General features: G+C 41.2%; 1 long non-coding RNA gene across 1 annotated transcript; it reads left to right on the forward strand.

The window, feature by feature from the left end:
• The first annotated feature begins 9,729 nt into the window (after nucleotides 1–9,729).
• On the forward strand, nucleotides 9,730–11,662 carry LOC123640054. The gene is made up of 3 exons (XR_006735862.1): nucleotides 9,730–9,797; nucleotides 10,734–10,769; nucleotides 11,621–11,662. It is a non-coding gene; the product is annotated as an uncharacterized LOC123640054 (long non-coding RNA).
• Nucleotides 11,663–12,205: the final 543 nt, after the last annotated feature.

Raw genomic sequence — 12,205 nt, forward strand, 5'->3', positions numbered from 1 at the left:
GAAAATAGGTTTCATTCATTTAAAATTGTTTTTAGGGCTGCAAAAATAGGTTCAGTTTTCTCAATAATTTTGTGGAAAATAGCCTAGTGATTTAGAACTCATGAGAATGTTGTATTTTATGCAGCCAGTAAAATAAAACTATGAACTTCCAGTCATCCCTAAGGAAAAGTTGCATGAAGAGTCTTTGTCATGGAGTACCACTTCTTGCCATTTGAGCACCAACCATATGCCTGGAATTGTACCAAGTTCTGCAGACATAGCAGCAAGGAAGTGAGACATGGTCACCACTGAAGAAATAATTATGTAGATTCTAGACCCTGTCAGTTTCCCCAAGCACATGTGTGCACCATCAGGAGGCCTGACAATAGGCCAAGATCGATGGCCACCATAATCTAAGAATGAAATGTGATGAAGGCTTTAGGAATACCCACCCCACCCATCAGAGCCAAAGTCCATCTGCACCACCAGGAGGCCTATAGAGAGGCCTGTACAGCTACACACTGCCCCCCTCACAGTGCCTGAGTGTGTCATATCAGGTTTTAGGGTTCACCTTGCCATGTCCAGCAGTACTGGCATATGCAAACGCCTCCCATGGGTCTGAGGACAAGGCCATGCAGTCTGCTCTCAACACCACTGCAGTCACTCACACGTACAAAATGGGAACTTGAGGGTTATCCCACAACTGCTATGGCCATTGCCCATGCCAGGCACAACAAACAGGGCCCAAAGACCCGCTCACCCACCTGGATAACCACTGTAACTGCTGGCAACTGAGCAGGCCACCTGGGGCAGAGAATCAACCCGCCTGGACTTGCTAGTACCAGTGCCAATGTACAATGCTCGGGGACCCAAGGCCAGAAATGTTCAGCCCATAGCAGCCACCACTGAGGCATGAGGACTGGCCCACCTGGCATCCCTACTCCCATCAAAGTCTCCCCACAGCATTTGCTAACAGCAGCAGCCTAAGCCACTGAGGAAAGCACAGACACCACTGATACTCATTACAGCCAAAGAAAGCAAATGGAGACCACACCCGTGCATGCAAACAGAATCAGAGCAAAAGTGCACTACTCAACCAACACTATGGATTTTTCAACAGAAACACTCATCTCCTGTGACAGCTAATCAAAAATTTGGAAGAAGAGACTATTACAGCATGTGCCCAGATATCAATATAAGGACACGAGAAACAGAAAAAAGCAAGGAATCATGATATGTTGAAAGAAAAATAAAATATTTCTCCACCAAAAGTGTCCATTTAAAAATAAATCTATTAAATACTTCAAAAAGAATTCAAATTGTGATATTATAGAAGTTCAGTGAAATACAGTACAAGACAACTAGTACAATGGCATCACAATTGAGGGCTGGGTGTGCTGACTCACACTTGTAATCCTAGCACTCTAGGAAGTCAAGGCAGAGGGATCACTTCAGGTCAAGAGTTTGAGACCGGCCTGAACAAGAGCAACACCCTGTCTCTATGAAAAATGGACAAATTAGTTAGGTGTGTGGTGCACACATAGTGCCACCTACTCTGAAAGCTGAGGCAAGAGGATGCTTGAGTACAGGAATTTGAGGTTACAGTGAGCTATGATCAGGCAACTGCACTCTAGCCTGGGTGACAGAGCAAGACTTTGTCTCAAAAGAAAAAGCAATTGAGTATACAATTCAGAAATTCACCAAAGAGATAGCTATAATTAAAAAACTCAAATCCTGAAATTGAGGAATTCAGTGAAAGCAATAAAAAATATATTTGAGCTTAAAAACTAGATGAGATCAAGCCAAGGAAAGCATTTAGAACTTCAGGACAGGTTTTTTGAGTTAATACAATCAGACAAAAAAGAAAAGGGAATAAAAAGTAATGAAGAAAGGCTATCAGGAACAATAAAATGAACAAATGTTTGAATTTTGGGTGTTGGAGAAAGGCATAGAAAACATGTTTAATGAAATAACAGCTAAAAACATCCAAATATAGGGAGCTCAAAGATTCCAAAATACAACCCCAAAAGGATGTCCCTAAGACACATTAGAGTGAACCTGTCAAATATCAAAGACAAAGATTAAATTCTAACAACAGTAAGAGAAAAGCATTAAGTCATATAGAAGGGAACCCCCATCAGATAAACAGTCGATTTCTCAGCAGAAACCTTACAGACAAGGTGAGAATGAGATGATATATTCAAAGTGTTTTTAAAGATGCCAGCCAAGAATATTTTCCCCATAAAAGCTATCCTTCAAAACTGAAATAAAAATAAAGTCTTCCCCAGACAAGCCAAAACTGAGGGCATTCATCACTACTAGACCAATCCCACACACAAAAAAATGCATTAAAGAGAGTTCTACAACTGGAAGTGAAAGGGTGATATCTACCACCATGAAACAGTCAAACGTAAAAAACTCACTGATAATGCAGACACCTATTTGATAAAGAGAAAGGAGGCAGGTGTTACCAGTGTAGAAAACTACCAAACTGCGATAGTAAAGAAGAAAGAAAGAAAGGAACAAAGGATATACAAACATTCCCAAAACGACAAACTCATGGGAATAAGTCCTCACACATCAATAATAACCTTGATTGCAAATGAAAAAAATTCTCCACTTAAAAGATATTGACCAGATGAATTGATAAAAAAGAAAAGTGTATGCTACCTACAAGCAACTGCCTTCACATCAAAGACATATATAAAGAGATGGAAGAAGGTATTTCATGCAGGTGAAAACCAAAAGTGAGCAGGAACAGCTATACTTCTATCAGATAGAACAGACATTAAGTCAGAAATAGTAAAAAGAGACAAAGAAGGTCATTATATAATTATAAAAGGATCAATTAACAAAAGTATATCATAATTCTTAATATATATACACCTAACACCAGAGCGCACATATGCATATAAAACAAATCTTATTAGATCTAAAGGGAAATATGGACTCCAATATAACTACACTTGGGGAGTTTAGCATCCTACTCTCAGCATTAAAGAGATAATTAGTCAGAAAATCAACAAAGAAACATTGGAATTAAACTGCATGTGAGAAAAAATAAACCTCATAAGCATTGACAGAATATTGTTTCTAACAGTTACAGAATATACATTTTTTTCTTATTAGCACATGAAACATTCTCCAAAATAGACCATATGTTAGGCCACAGAACAAGTCTCAACTAATTTTTAGAAAAGAAATCATATCAATTACCCTCATATGACACAATGGAATGAAATTAGAAATCAACAACCAAAGAAACTTTGAGAACTCTACAAATACAAGAAAATTAAACAATATGCTACCGAATGACTATTGGGACAATTAGAAAATTAAGAGAAAAAGTGAAAAATTCTTGAAACATGTAAAAATGGAAATACAACCTACTAAATCCTATGCAATACAGTAAAAACAGTGCTAAGAGGGAACTTTTATTAAATAGCAGCACATGCTTAAATCGAAGAAGTAGAAAGATTAACAACCTAGCAATGTACCTCATGAAACCTGAAAAACAAACCAAATCCCAAAGTACTAGCAGGGAAAAAAAAATAATAAATATCGTAAAACCACAGGAAGTGGAGAGTAAAAAAAAATTACAGATTATCAACAAAATGAACAGTTGGATTCTTTCTTCTTTTATTATTTCAAAATATCAAAGGGGTATAAATGTTTTAGGTTTAAATGGATCACTTTTGTAATGCTTGAATCCCAGGTAAAGGTGTGCCCGTCACCCAATTAGTGTTCATAGTACCCGTTAGGTAGCTTTTTGCCCTCACCTCTTCCCCCTCCCCTTGTTGATTTCCACTGAGTTTTACTTCTCTCTATGCACCTGAATGCTCATTGTTCAGTTCCAGTTTACTAGTGAGTATATGTGGTGTTTGCTTTTCCATTCTTGAGACACTTCACTTAGGAGAATGGTCTCTAGTTCCATCCAGATTGTTGTAAAAGGCATTAATTCATCTTTTTATGGCTGAGTAGTAATCCATGGTATACAGATACCACATTTTATTAATATTAACCCACTTATGAATTGATGGGCTCTTGGGTTGATTTCACATCTTTGCAATTGTGAATTGTGCTACAATAAACATTTGAGTGCAGGTGTTTTTTTGGTGAACATTCTTTTTTTCCTTTGTGTAAATACCCAATAATGGGATTGCTGGATTGAATGGTGAATCTACTTTTAGTTCTTTGAGGAATCTCCATACTGTTTTCCATAGACGTTGTACTAATTTGCAGTCCCACCAACAGTGTATAAGTGTTCCTTTCTCTCTGAATCTACACCAGCATCTGTTGCTTTTGAATTTTTTGAAAAATATCATTTTAAATGGGGTAAGGTAATATCTCATTGTGGTTTTATATGCATTTCCTGATGATTAGTGACACTGAGCAGTTTTGCATATGTTTATTGGCCATTTGTCTATCTTCTTTTGAGCTTCCTAGTGTTCCAGAAAGAGAGGGATACGGTTGTTGAAAGAGCTGAAGAATGAAATTTACATCTTCCTACAAGTACAGTGGGGAAACCTTGGAGGATTTTAAGCAAGAAAGTGATATGTTAGAACTGATATGGGATTTGGTGGCACAAGGATGTTCCCAAGAAGAGTCAGAGGCTGCTGAAGTCCTCCAGGGAAGAGAATCATGGCCTGAACCTAGGCCTCATAGTAGAGATTATGCACGTGGTCATATGTGGGATGTATTTTGAGGTGGATTCAAGTAGTTTTGCTAATGGGCAGGGCCTGGGGGGAGTGAGAAGTCAAAGGTGACTCCTATATTTTTGAGCAACTTGATGAAGCAACTGTCATTGACTGAGAAAGAACTGGGAGGTGTTATGGGCTGAATTGTAGCCCCCCAAATTCATATGTGAATCCCTATCCCCAGTTCCTAAGAACATACTGTTTGGAGATTGGGCAAATAAACAGGTGATTATGTTAAAATTAGCCTGTTCGGGCGGATACACTCCCATCTGATGGGTGTCCTTATAATAAGTGGACATTAGGATCCACAGAGGGACACCACGGATGCATATGCACAGAGGAAGCCCCATGTGAGGGCACAGAGAGAAGGTGGACACCTGGAGGCCAGGAAGGGAGGGCTCAGAACAACTGAACCTCCCGACACCTTGATCTTGGACTTGGACCTCCAGAAGTGTGATAAATTAAATTTCTCATTTTTAAGCCACCTGATCGGTGGTGTTTTGCTAGAGCGTCTATAGCAAATTAATTCAGGGGAGGGTAGGTTTTAGGAAGTGGAAATTAATAAGTCTATTTCTTAAATTTCAAACCATTAAAGGGGTACAAGTGTTTTTGTTATGTGGGTGAATTAAATAATGCTGAATTCAGGGCTTTTAGTGTGCCTATCACCAGAGTAGTCTACACTGTACCCAACAGTTATGGTTTTATCCCTCACCCTCCCTACCTTCCTCCTTCTTAGTTGCCAATGCCCTTTACACCACTATATGATGGTGTGTACCCATCGTTTACCTCCCACTTATTAGTGAAAACGTGGTTTGTTTTCCATTACTGGGATACTTTTCTTAGGATAATGTTACACAATTCCATACAAGTTGCTGAAAAAGGCATGATTTCATTACTTCTGATAGCTGAATAGTACTCCAGGGCATGTGTGTGTATATGTATTTACACAGATACACATACTATATTTTCTTTATCCACTCAATAATTGAGAGGCACTTGGGTTTATTCCATATCTTTGCAATAATGAATTGTGCTGCAATAAACATTTCAGTGGAAGTGTCTTTTTGTCATAATGATTTCTTGCCTTATGAGTAGATACCCAATAGTGGGATTGCTGGGTCGAACATTGGGTCTACTTTTAGTTCTTTGAGGAATCTCAATATTGTTTCCTGTAAATGTTGTACTAATTTAAAGTCCCATAAACCAGTATATAAACATTCTTTTTATACTGCATCCATGCCAACATCTACTGTTTTTTGATATCTTAATAGTGGCCATTCGGATACGGGTAAGGTGGTATCTCTTTATGGCTTTAATATGCATTTCCCTGATGATTAGTGATGCTGAGCATTTTTTGATGTGTTTCTTGGCCATTTGTCTTTCTTCTTTTGCAAAGTATCTATTGGGACACATTAAGTTTAAAATCCACAGTAGCAGGCAGTGGATGGCTTGAGAGCTCTGATTCACCTAAAGGAGCCTCAGCTCCTGCTGCAGTCTGCTCCTCACTCTCACCCCACCTACCTCACTGACAGTGTCTCTTTCAGCTCTTCCACACCCTCTGTTTTGGTTGTGGGTCTAAGGAGTTCGTATGTGATATTTATTCTTTCCTGATACTCTTATTCTCTTGCACTCATTGTGGACGTTGGAGAGGGTCATGGAAATGGCCTGAGCCATTTGAAGCATCACCTGCTCTCTTCCTGTACTTATCATGCCAATGAGAAGCCTGCCTTCCAAAAGAAATACCACTTCTGCAGCCATCAACAGAATGACGTGCGTCTCCCTGGCACTCCCTCTGCTCCTTCTCTCTGACCTTCCTTTCGTGTCTCAAGGGCTACCGTCAACCACCTAAACAGGACTGCGTCTCTCCAGTTTCTCTATGAAGTAGCATCTGGAGAAATCACGGGACAAAAACTTCAGGGCACCTGCTAAACCCAAGCAACTTCTTTCTTCCTTCTATAAAGCACATTAATTCTAGCTACAACTGTTTTCCTTCCTACATAGCCAGAGAAGAATTGTCCAGTGTTAATATATTTCCCACTCAGAAAAAATCATTATATACCAGGGGGGAAACATCAATCTGCCTGATCATTGGGCAGTGGCACCTATTTGTAGACAACTCCTTTATATTCAGAAGCCTTCCTGGAATGGGAGCGGGAGGGGGGGGGTCTTCAAAGTGTTCATGTAAAATGCATATTAAAAAAAAAACCTATGCATTAATTAAAAAAAAATTTGCACCAAAATAAACAAGCAGTAACTTGTTCTATATGCACAGGATACAGCTTCAGGCACTAAGAAGGATGACACAGCAAAGAGCTCTATCGGAACCACATGCATTCTACTGAAATTGAAGCAGAAACAAACATCAAATTTATGGTGAAGCCTGGGTGAAAAATGGTAAAATCAGTGATACTTAACACAATGTGGATGGAACCTATGCCCAAAGTTATCAGCAGTTTGGAAACGGATAATCCATCTTAAGAAGGGGTGAGATGATGGAGGAAATGAAGGCTGCAGCAGCAGACTGTCCACATTCACTTACAATGAAAAAATTAACTTTGTTTTTGCACCCATTAAAGAGGACGGAAGATTAACAGTGGAAACAATAGCCAACACCACAGCCATCTCCATCAGTTCGTCTTGCACAATTCTACCCGAAACATTAAAATTGAGTAAACTGTCCACTCAATGGGTATGAAAACTGTTGCACTTGGTACAGCTGCAGACAAGAGCAGATCTTGCCATGAAAATTTTAAACGAATGGGATCCAGATTCTGAAGATTTTCTTCCAAGAACCGTAACAGGAGAATAACAGTGACATTATCAGTGTCGTCCTGGAGACAAAGCACAATGGCAGCAACGGCTACCGAGCGGAAGATGTGGTCCACTCTAAACAAAGGCAGACTGGTCAAAGCAAAGGTCATGGCAATAGTTTTTTGGATGCGCTGAGCATTTTAATTGTTGGCTTTCTGGAGGGCCAAATAATGATAGTGCCTGCTTATTCTGAGAATGTTTTGAGAGAGTTATCCAAGGCTTTAGGTGAAAAATGCCCATGGAAGTTTGAGCAGAGAGTTCTTTCCCATAGTGACAATGGTCTTGCTCATGCCTCTCATCAAACAAGGGCAATTTTGTGATTGTTTCAAAGAGAAATCATTAAGCATCCACCTTACAATAATAATTTGGCTCCTTAGGATTTATTTTTCTTTCCTAATCTTAACAAATCATTAAAGGTAATCCACTTTTCTTCAGTTAATAACGTAAACAGGACTGCATTAACATGATTAATTCTCAGGATACTTCATTTTTAAGGGTGAACTAAATAGCTTTTAGTTCAAGTGTCTTGAACTTGATGACGTTTATGTTGAGAAATACAGTTTACATGTTTGCTTTTATCTTTAATTCTGCTTTTCCACAGACTTGTTGAAATTCCTTCATGCTATCTACAATCCTTGGGAAGGACCAGAGGAGACATTCATATTCCTAGCACAGAGTCCCTCATTCATACTTGTCAAGGGTCCTGTCTTGATCTCCAGTCACATGGCCCTGCCTGCTGAACCTCTAACCAGGGCGTCCTCACCTTACACCAGCACGGCCCCAACTGACCAGTAACACTTGACCTACACAAGGTCTGAAACGATAAGGGACAGCCAGTGACACTGACAGCCTAGATTTTCCATGAAAATCATAAAAGCATGATGAGGGAACTTCCTGATGAAACAGAAGAATCAGTGGTCGAAAAGAATAACTCATGCAGGAACTCTAAAGAAACATTGTGGAAACACAGAATCTTGAGATGAAACTTTAAAAACCAAAGGTGAAACAAAGGTAGTGACAGGACCTTTATGTAAAAGACTAAATAAAGAAATTCTGTGAAAATGTATGAAACAAGAAGCCAGATATAAGATGAAAACTAAACACAGGGAGGATAGATTGAGAGCAAAAAATGTTAACAAATAATTTTCAGAAGAAGAGTGGGGAGGAATGAGTGTCATAATATTGCAGAAAAAATACTCTGTGTTGAAGAACAAACAATCCAACAAACACATAACAAAGAAATTGTTTCAATAATACAAGACTAAGGCAATGCATTTGAGGCTTTGTTGGGGGTATCACACTATCATATTTAAGTGGATAAATGTGGCCATTTAATTATCAGTGGGGGGATTTAAAAATATTTCCTAGGGAAAATAGAGGCCAAAAGAAAAAATAAACAGCATGCTAGCAAATGGAAGAAATCTTAAAATATGAAATAGCATGGTTCATTCAAGGAACTACGTGTTCATTTTGTGCTGCTATAGAAATCCCATGGTGGTTTCTGTGACTGCTTTTCCTCTAATAACCCCCTCACCAATATTAAGAGTAGGATGGGTAAGGTCACCTGTGTTCTTCAACACCAGGGCCTTTCTGATTGGAGCCAGATGCTGAGAATCCTCGAGAATCTTTGTGGGCCTGAGCAGGCTGAGGGTCAACCTTCTGTCAACCATGTGCCCAAGTGTGCATTGTGCTCACCCATCTCAAAGGCTCACAGAAATGATCTCTATATCATCCAAAATTTAGCAGAATATCATATGCCTGCATATATACACAACATGAGTGATGGAGTTTGGTCCATAACAATTCCCAGAGATTTTGACCACCTTCACTTTTGGCTGTTAGATCACTTTGGACACACATATACTCACCTGCGTGCACACACCCTCACAGGAACACTATGGGGAAGACAGAGAAACAGTTTCATCAAACAGACTGATGATCAAACAATTCAATTCAAATATCTGTGCTGAGTGTTTGCATACAGTTTACCCAAGTCGCAATTTGTACCTTTTAAAATTAACACACTAAGAACATCCTAGTGACCCGTCCTTCATGGCTAAAGTCCCAGAAAGTAATAAGGGATGCAGTTGACCTGGTGTGAACAAAGCAAGACCTATTCCGTCAGGTGGTGAGGTCCTCCCAGGAGGGGGCTCAAAGGTGCCATTGTTCTGGTCATCTTCATAAAGGGAGCTGCCCCCTTTCTCCCAGCACAGAGTGTGGAGAGCAAACCCTGAGCATCCTCCAAGATGCTGCTGATCCTGTTTTCAGTGGCCTTCCTGGCCCTGACCTCAGCCCAGAGCGTGAGTGAAGGTAAACAGAGGGGAGAGAAGGTGCTGTCTCTGTGCCTGGGGCTTAGGAGACCACACTGTAGAGGGGAGGAAGGTGACAGGGCAGGCGGATTGGAAGAAAGATTGGGCTGCAAAGTTCTCATCGCAAGGAAAAGACCAGTTATGTCTTCATTCCACTCCAAGTCCTCAGACTGTATTTAAAACAGATTGGAATTTGAAAAGCATTTTATCAGAGGGATGACAAGGTAAGGTTTGCATTTCTAGAAAGATCTCTGTCATTGTGCTGTGAAAGGTGGAGTGGAGGATGGAAAGACTGATCCAGGAAAGCCCCGTTGTGAAGTTACCTTAGTGATCAAAGTCGACAGTGGGGACAGTGGCCTTGCTGTACACTGGGGGCAGGATCGATGAAGGAGATGAACAAACATCTAAGCTAGTTCAGAGATAGAAATTCAGATAATAAATTTGTCTCTCACTACATAGAGATACACTAATATTAGGGCCTAACATTGTCAGTTTTCTCCCACTAACATTTAACATTAATATTTCAATATATTGTGAGGTGTTTGTGTATCTTAGCCTTTACTCTTCATTGCTCCTCTTTAGGAAGCATGTTAATATAATTAAAATATTTAGATAAGAACGAGGATATCAGGGCAATAATATACAACACTGAAATACCCAGAGCTCTTACCCTAAACTAGCATTAAGTTTTGAGAGATTCCATGGAGGACAAAAGGGGCTTTTCTGTTTTGAGTTGGTGGTTGACACTCTGCACAGTGACAACCCTGCCTCCTGCTCATGACTTTCTCCCGTTCCAGCAGCATCACAGACAGGGGAGGGGATTTAACTTAGGGGATGCATGCAGTGTGGACAGAAGTCCCCTTTCCTTGCAGAACACTTGAGAGCCCTGATAGATTTGTGATGTGACTCTAATTGCATCCTGTGCTTGTTTTCCTAGATGTCCAGTCTGAAGAATCTCCTGTCGTAGCATCAGGTAAATTCCAATAATCCTCAATCGACTTTTGATTCCTAGTTTCCCTTGAGATTTTCCAGCTCTCCAGGGTCATCTCACCATCATGTCCTCACCAGGGCCACCACCCTGAGTGACAGATCCCCTGGTTGAGATGACAGCAGGTGTTGGTTGCCTGATGCCCCAGGCCAGGGCTGACTGCTGAGAGAGAGCAGATGAAGCGGAAATGTCCTCACTCTGATTCTTCCAGCCTCCTGAGAGCCTAAGCCTTTTCCTTCCTCCCCTGTGTTCCTTCCACAGTTCTGTGGCTTCAGGAGCCGTGCAAAGAAATGCTGTCTGGGTCTTTTTTCTCTGTGTTTCTTACTGACCTTTGTCCCTGCAGTGAGTGAAAATGTGGTACATTCACCTGGTGAATCCCATGTGGGGCCTTCACTTTGTCTTCCTCTTTCTATTAGTATTTCTCTACTCAGGGCTTGGAGCCTGAGGAGCCAGCACTGGTTTCCATACAGGGCTCAGAGCACAGATTTGGGGTCACAGCAAATTATCATAGTGGTCAAGATGTAACTGGTGACAGAACTGGTATTTGTAATCTTTTTACTTTTCTTCTGTCCTTGGACACACTTTCTGGAGATTCTGAGATGTACAAGACCTCCCGTCTTACCAATTTGAAGGACACATGCTTGTCCCAGGTCCATGAAGTTAGACTTTCTTTATCACCAGGGTAGGGATGAAGAGGGGACCTGCATAAGGAAGCAGTGGGCAGGAGGGAGGGTGGCAGTTGAGAGAAAAGCTCTGTGTGATGAGGTGAGAGAGATAAAGAGGGAGAAGTGCCTTCCAGCACCGAGCTTGTCTACTTTTGTGCCCTACCCATGCAGATGGAGGAAATGCTGAGAGCCCACAACAAGAACCCCAGGAACAACCTGCTGAGGATGGAAACCAAGAGGAAGGCCAAGAGCAACAAGGTGGTCCTGGCAAACCTGAAGGACCACCCGGACAAGGAGGCAATGAACAGGGTCCTCCCCAAGGGGGCCAAGAACAAGGACCTCCCCAAGGTGGCCAACAACAAGGACCTCCCCAAGGTGGACGACAACAAGGACCTCCCCAAGGGGCCCCACAACAATTACTTTTCCAAGGGGGCCGACAACAACAAGGACCTCCCCAAGGGGGCCAACAACAAGGACCTCCCCAAGGGGGCCCACAACAATTACTTTTCCAAGGGGGCCAACAACAACAAGGACCTCCCCAAGGGGGCCAACAACAAGGACCTCCCCAAGGGGGCCCACAACAATTACTTTTCCAAGGGGGCCGACAACAACAAGGACCTCCCCAAGGGGGCCGACAACAAGGACCTCCCCAAGGCCAAGGACCCCAGTAATCTACAATTCAGGAACAGGTATGATTCACCTTTATTCTCAATGAAAGTACCTCGCTGATATGCTTCTCAAACTTTATTGTGTCAA

The sequence above is a fragment of the Lemur catta genome, chromosome 6, assembly GCF_020740605.2.
Source record: "Lemur catta isolate mLemCat1 chromosome 6, mLemCat1.pri, whole genome shotgun sequence".
Taxonomy (NCBI): Eukaryota; Metazoa; Chordata; class Mammalia; order Primates; family Lemuridae; genus Lemur; species Lemur catta.